This window comes from Salmo salar, chromosome ssa20, assembly GCF_905237065.1.
Source record: "Salmo salar chromosome ssa20, Ssal_v3.1, whole genome shotgun sequence".
NCBI lineage: Eukaryota > Metazoa > Chordata > Actinopteri > Salmoniformes > Salmonidae > Salmo > Salmo salar.
In genome coordinates, this window is record NC_059461.1 from 34,472,077 (window position 1) to 34,486,672 (window position 14,596).

A 14,596-nucleotide genomic window follows, 5' to 3' on the forward strand; every position below is an offset into this window, starting at 1 on the left:
GTATTTCAAGGCCTACCTTCAAACTCAGTGCCTCTTTGCTTGACATCATGGGAAAATCAAAAGAAATAAACCAAGACCTCAGAAGTTGTAGACCTCCACAAGTCTGGAGTTCTATAAAAAAATAAACACAGTGATTTATTAGACATAAACTAATGATTTAAAATATATTTAAAAAGACTGCATGGGGGCTTTAAAGGTACTTTATGTCATGACATAGCACAAGTGGGAGGGTGAGCCTTTGCTTTTTTGTTCTCCTCAAGCAAGGAGGCTGATGACATCACAAATTCCCATCAGACCAACTCCTTGAATGCCCTACTCCTTAAAGTTTGCAGTTGTGTCGAAAAAAACATAATTTTGCAGATTTTTTTCCCTTTAGTGTGTGTACTTTCATATATTTATATGATGTCATGGCTTTAGAAGCTTCTGATATGCTAATTGCCATCATTTGAGTCAATTGGAGGTGTACCTGTGCATGTATTTCAAGGCCTACCTTCAAACTCAGTGCCTCTTTGCTTGACATCATGGGAAAATCAAAAGAAATCAGCCAAGACCTCAGAAAAAAAAAGGAGACCTCCACAAGTCTGGTTCATACTTGGGAGCAATTTCCAAACACCTGAAGGTACCACGTTCATCTGTAGTACACAAGTTGAAACACCATGGAACCACGCAGCCATCATACCGCTCAGGAAGAAGATGCGTTCTGTCTCCTAGAGATGAACGTACTTTGGTGTGAAAAGTGCAAATCAATCCCAGAACAACAACAAAGGACCTTGTGAAGATGCTGGAGGAAACAGGTACAAAAGTATCTATATCCACAGTAAAACGAGTCCAAAATCAACATAACCTGAAAGGCCGCTCAGCAAGGAAGAAGCCACTGCTCCAAAACCGCCATAAAAAAGCCAGACTACGGTTTGCAACTGCAAATGGGGAGAAAGATTGTATTTTTTTGAGAAATGTTCTCTGGTCTGATGAAACAAAAATAGAACTGTTTGGCCATAATGACCATCGTTGTGTTTGGAGGAAAAAGGGGGAGGCTTGCAAGCCGAAGAACACCATCCCAACCGTGATGCACGGGGGTAGCAGCATCATGTTGTGGGGGTGCTTTGCTGCAGGAGGGACTGGTGCACTTCACAAAATAGATGGCATCATGAGGGAGGAAAATTATGTGGATATATTGAAGCAACATCTCAAGACATCAGTCAGGAAGTTAAAGCTTGGTTGCAAATGGCTCTTCCAGATGAACAATGGCCCCAAGCATACTTCCAAAGTTGTGGCAAAATGGCTTAAGGACAGCAAAGTAAAGGCATTGGAGTGGCCATCACAAAGCCCTGACCTCAATCCTATAGAAAATTTGTTGGCAGAACTGAAAAAGCGTGTGCGAGCAAGGAGGCCTAGAAACCTGACTCAGTTACACCTGCTCTGTCAGGAGCAATAGGCAAAAATTCACACAGCTTATTGTGGGAGGCTTGTGGAAGACTACCCAAAACGTTTGACCAAAGTTAAGCAATTTAAAGGCAATGCTACCAAATACTAATTGAGTGTATGTAAACTTCTGACCCACTGGGAATGTGATGAAAAAAATAAAAGCTGAAATAAACCATTCACTCTACTATTATTCTGACATTTCCCATTCTTATAATAAAATGGTGATCCTAACTGACCTAAGACAGTTTTCACTAGGATTAAATGCCAGGAATTGTGAAAAACTGAGTTTAAATGTATTTGGCTAAGGTGTATGTAAACTTCCGACTTCAACTGTACAAGTATCTGTAGGGTCCCTCAGTCAAGCGGTGAATTTCAAACACAGATTCAACCAACGTTTTAAAAAGACGACATTGAATATCCCTTTGAGCATGGTGAAGTTAATAGTTACACTTTAGATGGTGTATCAATACACCCAGTCACTACAATGATACAAGTGTCCTTCCTAACTCAGTTGCTGGAGAGTAAGTAAACCACTCAGGAATTTCACCATGAGGCCAATGGTGACTTTAAACAGTTACAGAGTTTAATGGCTGTGATAGGAGAAAACTAAGGATGGATCAACAACATTGTAGTTACTTCACAATACTAACCTAATTGACAGAGTGAAAAGAAGTAAGTCTGTACAGAAAAAAAATATTTCAAAACATACATCATGTTTGCAACAAAGCACTAATGTAACGGTTGTCGTCGGGAATGGAGGACCTAAACGCAGCAGGAATGTGGATACTCATCTTGATATTTATTTTAAATAAAGTGAACAACAAAACAGTCTCGTCAAGCTCACACTCAGCAAAACAAGAAACAATCTCCCACAAACACTAAACCAAACACATTCCCATATATAGGACTCCCAACGAGAAAACACCTGCCTCCAATTGAGAGTCCAACCCCAATTAACAAGACATAGAAATACAAAAGACCAGAGACCACATAGAAATACAAACATAGAACATTACCCAAAAACCCGGAAATAATAAATCAAACGCCCTACTAAATAAACCACCACCCCGAACCACATAAAACAAATACCCTCTGCCACGTCCTGACCAAACTACAATAACAAATAACCCTTATACTGGTCAGGACGTGACAACTAAAGTAATCCTGCAAAAAATGCCTCAGAGAAATTACATTTTTCTCCTGAATTCAAAGTGTTGGGGCAAATCCAGTACAACACATTACTGAGTACCACTCTCCATATTTTCAAGTATAGTGATGGCTGCATCATGTTATGGGTATGCTTCATTAAGTCATTAAGGACTGGGGAGTTTTTCAGGTAAAAAAATAAATGGAATGGCGCTAAGCTTAGGCAAAATCCTAGAGAACAACCAGTTTTAGTCTGCTTTCCACCAGACACTGGTATATGAATTCACCTTTCAGCAGGACAAAGGTGCTTCTACAAAGTATTGACTCGATGGAGTGAATACTTATGTAAATTATATGTTTCTGTATTTCACTTTCAATATATGTCCAACAAAAAAAACATATTTATCTAAAGCGCCTCCAGAGTGGTGCAGCGGTCTAAGGAACTGCATTGTGGTGCTAGAGGCATCACTACAAACCCGGGTTCAATCCCGGGCTGTATCAAAACCGTCCGTGATCAGGAGTCCCATAGTCAGGCACACAATTGGCCCAGCGTCGTCCGGCTTAAGGGAGGGTTTGGCCAGGTGGGCTTTACTTGGCTCATTGCGCTCTAGCAACTCCTTGTGGCGGGCCAGGCGCCTTCAAGCTGATATCGGTCGTCAGTTGAACAGTGTTTCCTCCAACACATTGGTGCAGCTGGCTTCTGGGTTAAGCGGGCGGGTTTTAAGAAGCGTGGTTTGGCGGGTCATGTTTCAGAGGACCCATGATTCGACCTTCGCCTCCCAAGCCCGTTGGGGAGTTGCAGCGAAGAGACAAGATCAAAATTGGGGATAAAAAATAGGGTAACATTTTTTATTATTATAAAATACATTTAATCCATTTTGAATTCATGCTGTAAAACAATGAAATGTGGAATAAGTCAAGGGGTATGGAAACTTTCTGAAGGCACTGTGTTTGCTATGTATTAAAAAGTGAGGTCTTGAGCAGGGATCCAGGCAGTGAGGCAGTGAGTATCATAGGGAGAAGGGGGTGATAGCGGGGTAGCAGGGAGGAGAGGGAGCTGAGGGATGGGAGGCTGGTGGTGCTGCTCATTATGGTGACTCAGTGACTGCGGGAGGACAGAGTGACTGAGAAGTAAGTGTAGGGTCCCCTGGGCCCCAGCTCTGCCTCCCTCAGCAACTTTACCACAGCTCATAGACTGACTGAGCACGCACAGGAACAATGCAGCCAGCGGCCTGGGGACCCAGCCACCGTAGCCGCCGAGCCAACTTCACTTTTAACAGTTTACAACAGAATTAAACAGACCCCAAACTTTTCTCTTTACATAAGAGAAGGAAATTAGCATACTGTTACGCCATAAGAGACATAAGACACAAAGTGCGGTGAAGAGGAATATTGTGTGTCAGACAACCAATTTTAACAGCACTAAAGCGGATTTATAGAAGTAGGGACTTACTGAAATTAAGTGGAGGAGAGTTCATGTTTTTTACTTTTAAGGAAATTAGCTACGGCAGTATTTAAAGACAGCCGGCTGGTAATGTTGGATTCAGGTTGATCTGTCCTGCTTCAATTAAGAAATTACTCCATTTGGGACTTCTAATAACTCACTGTCTTTCAAGGTGATTCAAGAAAGCATATTTATTTTCATACAGTAGGTCAGATCAAAAGATCTAGGATATTTGTGAGTTAAAGTAATGAAGGGCAATTGTAAAATTAAAATTTTCAGTCTAGGAAGCACTTGGATTAAAAAAACATGTGTGTCAAATCATATCTTCCTGTAATGAATATGCCTACTCAAATGAAATCATGCACTGCTGGGCTGTAAATTCCTTTCCTGGCTCATCCAAAAACGAGAGGTGCAACTCATCATATCAGACATGTTTTAACTCTCATCTCAATGTAAACGATTTTCTGCAGTAGATGGCATAGCAGTGAAATATTGGAGCCATTTTTCTAAATGAAATCTTGTCATTTCTCTGCATCTCTCCTGAAAGTTTACTCGTGAAATTGCTATATAATGAAATGTGACAGGTCAGCATTTGAGGAAAATGGTGGCTGTCAAAAAGCTAAAGTTGCAAAAAGGCCTATGAAGCGGTTATGACGGATCCCTTATTCAGTGTTCAGAATCAAAACGTCGATACTGTATGTTACTTTCTTACCTCATACCTCAGTAATTCATATTTGTCTTGAGTAAAAAAATCTGCCTTATTAGCTATTTAATACTAATCATGATTTAGTAGCCTAAGCATCAATAATAATACCATACAGTTACAGTAGCTTGTGTTCTACAGCTTGGTTGTAGACTATAATTACCTGGTACAGTATAAAAACAAAGACATAATAGTGCAACTGTATATTATGTAAGCTCTGTCATGTTTTAGCTGTGGCCTCAGGTGTGCATTTCAATCATTGCTATGAACCGGTACAGTAGCTAAAAGGCCTAACATGCTAAGAAATAGGGTATTACAATATGTTAAATCCAGCAGAATAAGTACTTTATGTCTTTAAACACCATAAACCTCACCCTTTATAAAACGTACCTCACATAAACTGTAGCCTCTATAAACTGGGGCCTAGCTCATTGTAATGGGAATTTAAAGTGGAGCAAAAAGCAGGTAGAATGAGGCTATGTCTCAAATGGCACCCTATTCCCTATTTAGTGCACTACTTTTGACCAGGGCTCACGTCAAAAGTAGTACACTACATAGGGAATAGGGTGCCATTTGAGATGCAGACTGAGTGATTGCAGACACTACAGCGGAGGCTCCTGGGAGTTGACCTTTGACCTTTGTCATAATGAGGCTGTACCCCACTTCTCACTCAGCCCTGACCTTCTTTCTACAGCTGTCTGTGTCACCATGTGCTCAATACTGTTCTAATACTGTTTCTACTGCCGCTCATGACTCATTTAAACTGGGTAAGACAGACTTGCTCCACTCTGGGACCGAAATAAGAAGAATTGAACAATACAATGATTTAGCATTTCAAGTGTGTTGCTATCTCGCTTATAATACGTCTGGGGATATTTTCTCCCCTTGAAGCTGGAGCTCCACAGGGTTTAACTCCCATCAATACAACAGTCCAAATCTCTCTCTTGTTGCCAGGAAGATTGACCTGATTTGTGAATCCCCCTTTGGTAATCCCTCCTATGTTTACGATGTGAATCCAAATCTTTACACTACCTTCACAGAGTTGGCCTCACACAAATCATCCGTCAATCTCTTCACAAGGGATTTATTTAGCCACAGATATAGAGGTTTGTGTCTGTATGTGATTTGATTGACCTGCCTGGCACTATGTGTTTTTACAGTGTTGTTTTCGCACACTGGATCTCATAGATTTAGCTCCTATGTTTCCCTTTGAGACCAATTCATCACCACATGACTAATGAAAGCCCTTTCTCTCTCTGTCTCTCTCTCTGTCTCTTTTTTCAGCTGATAACATAACCCTGCTAGCTTACAGATTCACATCCATTACATTTCATTTAAAGCATGAACATGCCAAGGCAGTAAGGTCGATGGTGGCTTATCAAACCAGTTATTACAAAAAATACCCTTTAAATCTATATGATCTATTTAAGCTCCTGATTAAATAAATACAAAATAATACAAATCTGCATATTTTATCCCTTTTAATTAACTTTGGGCTAAAAAACACTGTCTGACTGTAGCCTATTGAATTGTTTGAAATTTAAATGTTATTGTCTTTCCTAACTGCTCTATCATCGCTCTAACTACATATTGGGTGTTTTACAAGCTGACTGTTGGATTTTGACCATCTTTCTTGCCATCTCTGTTAGCAACTCTAATTTATGCTTTAAGAGTTGTTTCAAACTGCAAAGGCCTCTACATTAACTCTGACATTAAAAAACGATGCCAACTAAACTAAAACTGATTTAGCTCCCCCTCCGCCTTCCCACTTCTCACAGGTGTTTGATTTAAGCAAAAACACTCCATGGATTGGAGGTGTGAATTGGTATGTTTTTCTCAATGCTACTTAGTGTTTATGTAACCACCTGCTTACTGTTCCTATTGGTAGGCATCATACATCAACATTATACTGAACTATAACTGAAGTATCAAAATGTACTTTGCCCAACTGGGATTTTAGTTAAATGGGCCCTCTACATTATTTAAATACATTTTATCTATGCAAGAATCGCTTGACGCTACGAAACCACACTGTCTAGAGATTTCTGTCAAACATATGAACTGACTGAGATGTTTGTCATTTCACTTTGATATTTCTGTAACTGGTATAGGCAAATTTCCAATCATGAGCCAACTATTTACTATGAGTCTGTCAGAAAAACAGCACAGGACATAATGCAGTACAATACCTAGCCCACTGTGATAACATAAGCTACTGTACCTACAGTGTTAATGCAAACTATTTCTTCACAGTCTATAGTAACCATTTCAAAAATCTAATCAAAAATCAAATAAAACTTTATTTGTCACATGCACTGAATACAACAGGTGTAGATCTTAGCATGAAATGCTTACTTACAAGCCTGTAAGACAACAATGCAGTTAAGAAAAATAAGAGTGAAGAAAAAGATTTACTAAATAAACTAAAGTAAAAAATAAAAGAGCAACAATAAAATAACCATACACAGGGGGTACTACCGAGTCAATGTGTGGGGGTACCGGTTAGTTGAGGTAATTGAGGTAATATGTACATATAGGTAGGGGTAAAGTGACTATGCATAGATAATAGATAATAAACAGCGAGTAGTAGCAGCGTAAAAAAAAAGGGGGGTAGGGGGGTCAATGCAAATAGTCCGGGTAGCCATCTGATTAGCTGTTCAGCAGTTTTATGGCTTGCCGTGCGGTAGCAGAGAGAACAGTCTATGACTAGGGAGTCTTTGGCAATTTTTAGGGCCATCCTCTGACACTGCCTGGTATAGAGGTCCTGAAGGGCAGGAAGCTTGGACCCAGTGATGTACTGGGCCGTACTCACTACTCTCTGTAGCGCCTTGCGGTCGGAGGCCGAGCAGTTACCTTACCAGGCGGTGATGCAACGGGTCAGGATGCTCTCGATGGTGCAGCTGTAGAACCTTTTCGGGGATCTGAGAACCCATGACAAATCTTTTCAGTCTCCTGAGGGGGAATAGGTGTTGTCGTGCCCTCTTCACGACTGTCTTGGTGTCTTTGGACCATGATAGTTTGTTGGTGATGTGGACACCAAGGAACTTGAAGCTCTCAACCTGCTCCACTACAGCCCCGTCAATGAGAATGGGGAAGTGCTCGGCCATCCTTTTAGTCCATGATCATCTCCTTTGTCTTGATCACGTTGAGGGAGAGGTTGTTGTCCTGGCACCACACTTCCAGGTTTCTGACCTCCTCCCTATAGGCTGTCTCATCGATGTCGGTGATCAGGCCTACCACTGTTGTGTCGCCGGCAAACTTAATGATGGTGTTGGAGTCATGCTTGGCCACGCAGTCGTGGGTGAACAGGGAGTACAAAAGGGGACTAAGCTCGCACCCCTGAGGGGCCCCCGTGCTGAGGATCAAGGTGACAGATGTGTTGTTTATCGCCTACCCAAACCACCTGGGTTTGGCCCATTAGGAAGTCCAGGATCCAGTTCCAGAGGGAGGTGTTTAGTCCTTAGTTTAGTGATCAGCTTTGAGGGCACTATGGTGTTGAATGCTGAGCCGTAGTCAATGAAAAGCATTCTCACGTAGGCATTCTTTTTGTCCAGGTGGAAAAGGGCAGTGTGGAGTGCAATAGAGATTGCATCATCTGTGGAACTGTTGGGGCAGTATGCAAATTGGAAGGGGTCTAGGGTTTCTGGGATAATGGTGTTGATGTGAGCCATGACCAGCCTTTCAAAGCACTTCTTGGATACAGACATGAGTGCTACGGGTCGGTAGTCATTTAAGCAGGTTACCTTCGTGTTCTTGGGCACAGGGACTAAGGTGCTTGAAACATGTAGGTATTACAGACTCGGACAAGGACAGGTTGAAAATGTCAGTGTAGACACTTGCCAGTTGGTCAGCGCATGCTCAGAGTACAGGTCCTGGTAACGTCTGGCCCTGCAGCCTTGTGAATGTTGACCTGTTTAAAGGTCTTACTCACATCGGTTACGGCGAGCGTGATCACACAGTCGTTCAGGCAGAAGATGTGTTATATTTAATTTAAAAATATAAGACAATGTTTATATGACCCCCTTTCAAAGCCTCTTATTCACCACTTTCTTGCAGGTAAAGTATACCCCTTTTATACATCTGTGAGTAATGGCAAATTGGGAGGAGTGGGGGGTGTTGTTAAACCATGGGGTCAATTTGCATTTCAAATTAGGGAGGTGTTAAACAATGGAAATGTTAATGATTTTATTGACAAAGACGCAGAGAACCATTCACAAATGCAGGAATCATGACTAGGTCTACAGATGAGTTTTAATTTACCAAGTTGAATTATATATATTTTTACCATGTTCAGATATACAAAAATCATGTATAAAAAAAGCAGGCATGGTAAAATAGTGGGATTTGTGTCTGTATATGAAAGGTATATAAGAAAAACAACCAATAATATTGACATATTATTATAATACTTGGCTCACTGTGACAACATAGTTTACAGTACATATAATGCCAAATGCATTCACACAGGCCCACATTAATCACACATTCCCATACGAAGAGACAAAGAAGATCAAACTTTTGTATGAATCTATTTGTATGAAATGTCATGGGAATGTGGGATTATCAAATCGAGTTTCTTTCCTGTACCTAATAATCACCCCACCGAATCTACCAATCGTAATCCCATGTGTTGTATGTTTACTCTTTGAGATCTGTTGTTTTCTTCCCCTCCATCATGCAATATCATCATACAATATTTAGTCCTTGCTCGTCGTCATCAGACAGACAGATAGACCTCTATTGTGTTAACAACAAAGTCCACTTACTACAACAAATCACAATAATGGTATAATATTCATAGACTATGCATATCTTCTTCTAATGTCATAGCGTGAAGTTACCATTACTCATCTGTAACGTGACTTTTGGGACTATCGGGTAGCCGAGTTCGGGCAATGCACAGGGGGTGTGTATGGATGGGGACCTGTTTATGCCTTTATATCATCCCTGGTCGGTCCCTACAGTGATACGTACTGCAGAAGTATGGCACACTGCAGTGTAGCGGCAGACTACACCACCGGTATTCCACTGGAATATCTGCTTGCCAGCGCCACGACCAACCCATATCCCTGTCTCTCTGCTGACTATTTTACATCTGTACAAACTTCTACATATCGAGAGTTGTGCAGTTCTGCGTCGGAGAGACGTCGAGAGAGCACCAAGGCCAGGTTTTTTTCTTTGGAAGTGAATCTTATTTGCGAATTATTTCCTCCTTGGTTTCGTATTACAGAGGGAGTGAGTGAAGCAGCGCGAGTATCGCTATGTAAACTAACTGCATCATGACATGTTTTACCGATGTTTCGCAAAACATCTAAAGGAAAAACGCGAACGAATAGCCTTCAGCTGACATTTGTTAGTATGTGGAATAATTTGTAACTAACTGAATCGTCCAAAAACAAAGCCGTGATAGCGGAAAGGAAAAGGATACGGTGTCTGTCGTTAGTTTACGCGGAGGGAACTGACATTATTATCACCACAGCTGCTCTGAACAGAGGAGCATAAGTGAACGAATACTACGGTAAGTTTGTTGCAATCATTGCAACATTATTACAATCATATGAGCGTTATCCTGTATGTCGGATACATTGTGAGACTGCCTAATATTTCCACTTTAAAGTAACCGAATAGGGGGAAGAAAATTAGAAAAACATCTGATTCTGTCGTTGGCTTAGTCGGCAGGGCTCCAACTGTTGCCCGAAGCTTTAAAGGTAGTCTAATACCGGGTTATGCGCACACTGGACAATATTTTAAAACAATTTAATTGCGTATTGATGCAACTTTATCTCTGTTTAGTCCACTGTAAACATAGCGCACTGCGTTTGGGAAGCAGTTGGAAGCGAATCAAATGTTTTTTGTTCCAAAACCACATTTAAATCCTGATTTAGACCATGTATATTCGACACAGTTAGAGATCATCTGGAGAGACGTTTTCCCCATTTTTCTCTACATATTCACTCGACTTGTATATTTGATGTGTGTCGCGTTTGTAGTGAGGTATATCATTGGAACTCTTGGAACAAAACAGTCTGTATTCTATTCAAATTCGGGCATAGAGGACCTGAACTGTTATAGCCATTTGAATAAACTGGATTGCAAAACAGCCACTGCAATTAGCTTGGATTCGAAATAACCATCACGTGTCTTAACATGCCTATGTCGTTGTCACCTTATGGCTGTTTTGGAGAGGACTTTATTTTAACGGTTATTACAGGGTTCATCGACTAGATTCAGCCACGGGACGATTTTTTTCTTGGACGGATGGTCAAGGGGCCAGAACATAATTACAAATCATATGTAGACTGCAAATTCAGCGCAAGAAGACCATAATATATAATATTTGACTAAAACATAATACATTCAAACCTTGCTTACATTTGTGTTATCGCATATATCTCTCTATTATGAGTGGGAATACTTTGGAACATATATTTTTTAAATCACTTGGAGCTGGTGTTTTTACAGTCTTTTGTGTTCTACTATAAAATCAAATCAGCAGTGGGCCAAATTCCTCCAGTGGGCCGCCAGGTGGGGAACCCTGCATTATTACAATTCTCCAGTTCACAGTGACTTAACACATTCATTCGGCCTCTTGTTTTGTCTTGCTTTCTTTTTAACGATAATGAAGTAAGTGTTAGCTTCGGCTGGCAGATTACAGTAATTAGGCTACAGCATGGCCAGACCAGTGTGAGCAGAACGGTTGAACTGACTAGCTGGACAACAAGGTTTGTGCATGGGGATATGTGGTGACTGTATTCCTAACGACTGGTGCTGGTTCAGTTTAGTTCATTACATTTAAGAATAGGACTGGGGAAGGGAAAGCTGAAGTTCCTGAAAATTAAGACAACCAGAGTTAAATGGGGAAACCTAGTGAGGTATAGGGAATGGTAAGAATATTATCATGTAATTATACTAGTCTCTGTCTGTGTGCGTACATGCGCCACCCCCACACCGAAATATAATGCAACATGGAAATTACAATGCCCATCTTGTTAGTGATGATCATCAAATCAAATATTATTGGTCACATACACATGGTTAGCAGATGTTATTGCGAGTGTAGCAAAATACTTGTGTGTATGCCTATTTACCACACTTCTCCAGAGCATGTGTGTGTCCATTTGGCAGGCAGGGGAAATGGTGGTGGAAGCAGGCACACTCAGCTCCCTCCCTCCCTCACCCCAGATGTTAAAGTGTCTATTGAGAGTCCGATTTGGCTCCTGCCGGGTTGATCTCTTCATTGTTACCACACAATGGGCCCCACATCCTGCTGCCTGCCCCTCCTCCTAGGCCCAGAACCCCAACTCTTCAGCCCCCTCTCAGCCTCGCAGGCAGCCTCATGGTTGGCCTATAAAGAGCTTTTAATACTGTGATACCGTCATTCTTTAGGTTAAGCAGCAAGAGATGGATTTGTAATGGCTTGGCCCTCTTTATCTCCATTTTTCACAGCTAGCATGTGTTTGGTTAAGCTGAAGCTGGAGTTAGCTGAGACGTGGGTGCAGAGTGGTGGTTGCATCATGCCTGGGAGGCTGGGACATACTGTAGTCTACATGGAGCACCAACAGATGTCCTGTGTCTGGCTGCTAAAGCGTATTCTGTCATCCCTGTGCCACTTGTGACATTTAAATGCAACCGATACTGTAGTGAAGGACCACGCGTGGCAAACTGCCATGCAAACACGTGAATGCATGTGAATTACATGGTTAAATACATCTCTTTACTCTCCCTTGATGATGCTAGAGGTGACATAACACCTCCATATATATGCATGACTGGTTTCAGCATGTTTTGTTCGCAGTTCGCAGGCACTGATCTGTTTGATTGAGATTTACTGCACAGCTCAGTGAGCAACAGTTAGATTTTACCTCTGTGCTGCCACAGCAATCTGGGGACGAGATTAAAAAAGAGCCCCTCTCTTCACAAACTGTTTCATTGCTTTCCTTTGGAAGGATTGGACCCTTCTCCATCTTTTACTTTTCATTCCTCTCCTATCCCTGTCTCTCTGTCAGGTCTCCTTTTCCCCTAATTTTGGCCCTGTCTCTCTCCTCCACCATCCTTCCCTCCACTCTGTCCATCCTCTGACCCTGTCTCCCATCCTCTCTCCATTCTCCCATTCTCTCTCCATCCTCCCATCCTCTCTCTATCCTACCATCCTCTGACCCTGTCTCCCATCCTCTCTCCATTCTCCCATCCTCCCATCCTCTCTCTATCCTACCATCCTCTCTCTATCCTACCATCCTCTGATTCTGTCTCCCATCCTCTCTCCATCCTCCCATCCTCTCTCCATCCTCCCATCCTCTCTCCATCCTCCCATCCTCTCTCCATCCTCCCATCCTCTCTCCATCCTCCCATCCTCTCTCTATCCTACCATCCTCTCTCCATTCTCCCATCCTCTCTCCATCCTCCCATCCTCTCTCTATCCTACCATCCTCTGATCCTGTCTCCCATCCTCTCTCCATCCTCCCATCCTCTCTCCATCCTCTCTCCATCCTCCCATCCTCTCTCCATCCTCCCATCCTCTCTCTATCCTCCCATCCTCTCTCTATCTTCCCATCCTCTCTCTATCTTCCCATCCTCTCTCTATCTTCCCATCCTCTCTCTATCTTCCCATCCTCTCTCTATCCTCTCTCTATCCTCCCATCCTCTCTCTATCCTCTCTCTATCCTCCCATCCTCTCTCCCATCCTCTCTCTATCTTCCCATCCTCTCTCTATCTTCCCATCCTCTCTCTATCTTCCCATCCTCTCTCTATCTTCCCATCCTCTCTCTATCCTCTCTCTATCCTCCCATCCTCTCTCTATCCTCTCTCTATCCTCCCATCCTCTCTCTATCCTCTCTCTATCCTCCCATCCTCTCTCTATCCTCTCTCTATCCTCCCATCCTCTCTCTATCCTCTCTCTATCCTCCCATCCTCTCTCTATCCTCTCTCTATCCTCCCATCCTCTCTCCATCCTCTCTCAATCCTCCCATCCTCTCTCCATCCTCCCATCCTCCCATCCTCTCTCTATCCTCCCTCTCTATCCTCCCATCCTCTCTCTATCCTCTCTCTATCCTCCCATCCTCTCTCTATCCTCTCTCTATCCTCCCATCCTCTCTCTATCCTCCCATCCTCTCTCTATCCTCTCTCAATCCTCCCATCCTCTCTCCATCCTCTCTCAATCCTCCCATCCTCTCTCCATCCTCCCATCCTCTATCCATCCTCCCTATGCTCTCTTTATCCTGGTGTGTAATGAGTGGGATGGTCTTGTATCAGCTCTGTAGCAGGTCGGAGAGGACAAGAGTGCAGTCAGTGCCAGTGGCTGGAGCTGTTATGGTGCGAGGCAGGCCAGCTGAGAGGTCTGTGGAACAGGAGCAGATGGGTCATCTGGATGTGTGTGTGAGGCCTTAAGAGAAGTGGAAGGGGGTTGGGCTGGGGCTGGACACAGCATTATGTGTAGAGAAGCAGGGGGGGGGGTTGTATTTTAAGAGCACCATGGGGAGGGCTAGGAGTTGGGGGCTGATATAGGCCTGTGTTTTGATGGTGCTCCCAGAGGCCTGCGTGCTGGAGGGAGGCTGCTCTGTGTGCACAGCTGTGGGCCAGAGAAAGAAACACTCATCGAATGACTGTGAAGTGTGGCTGGGTTCTCTCTGCAACACACACACACACACACACACACACACACTGACTTGTATAACTAACCTTGTGGGGGGACACATTTCAGTCACATTCAAAATCCTATACCTAACCATAGTTCCTAACCCTAGTTTCTATCCCTAAAACTAACCCTAAACCTAATTCTAACACTCATTTGAACCTTAACCCCTAAACCCCCTAGATAGCATTTGACCGTGTGGGGACTAACAAAATGTCCCCAGATGGTCAAAATGTTCTTTGTTTACTAT

The 14,596-nt window shown here is 42.7% G+C and overlaps 1 protein-coding gene across 2 annotated transcripts in view; it reads left to right on the forward strand.

Annotated features, from left to right (window-relative positions):
• The first annotated feature begins 9,605 nt into the window (after positions 1-9,605).
• Positions 9,606-14,596, forward strand: part of LOC106580489 (semaphorin-4C) — an 89,014-nt gene continuing 84,023 nt past the window's right edge. Inside the window, exon 1 of one of the 2 annotated variants that reach the window (XM_014161612.2) lies at positions 9,606-10,236. The gene's annotated coding sequence lies outside the window, so the exon portion shown is untranslated. The remainder of the gene's footprint in view (positions 10,237-14,596) is intronic. The other variant, XM_014161613.2, reaches the window with a different exon arrangement.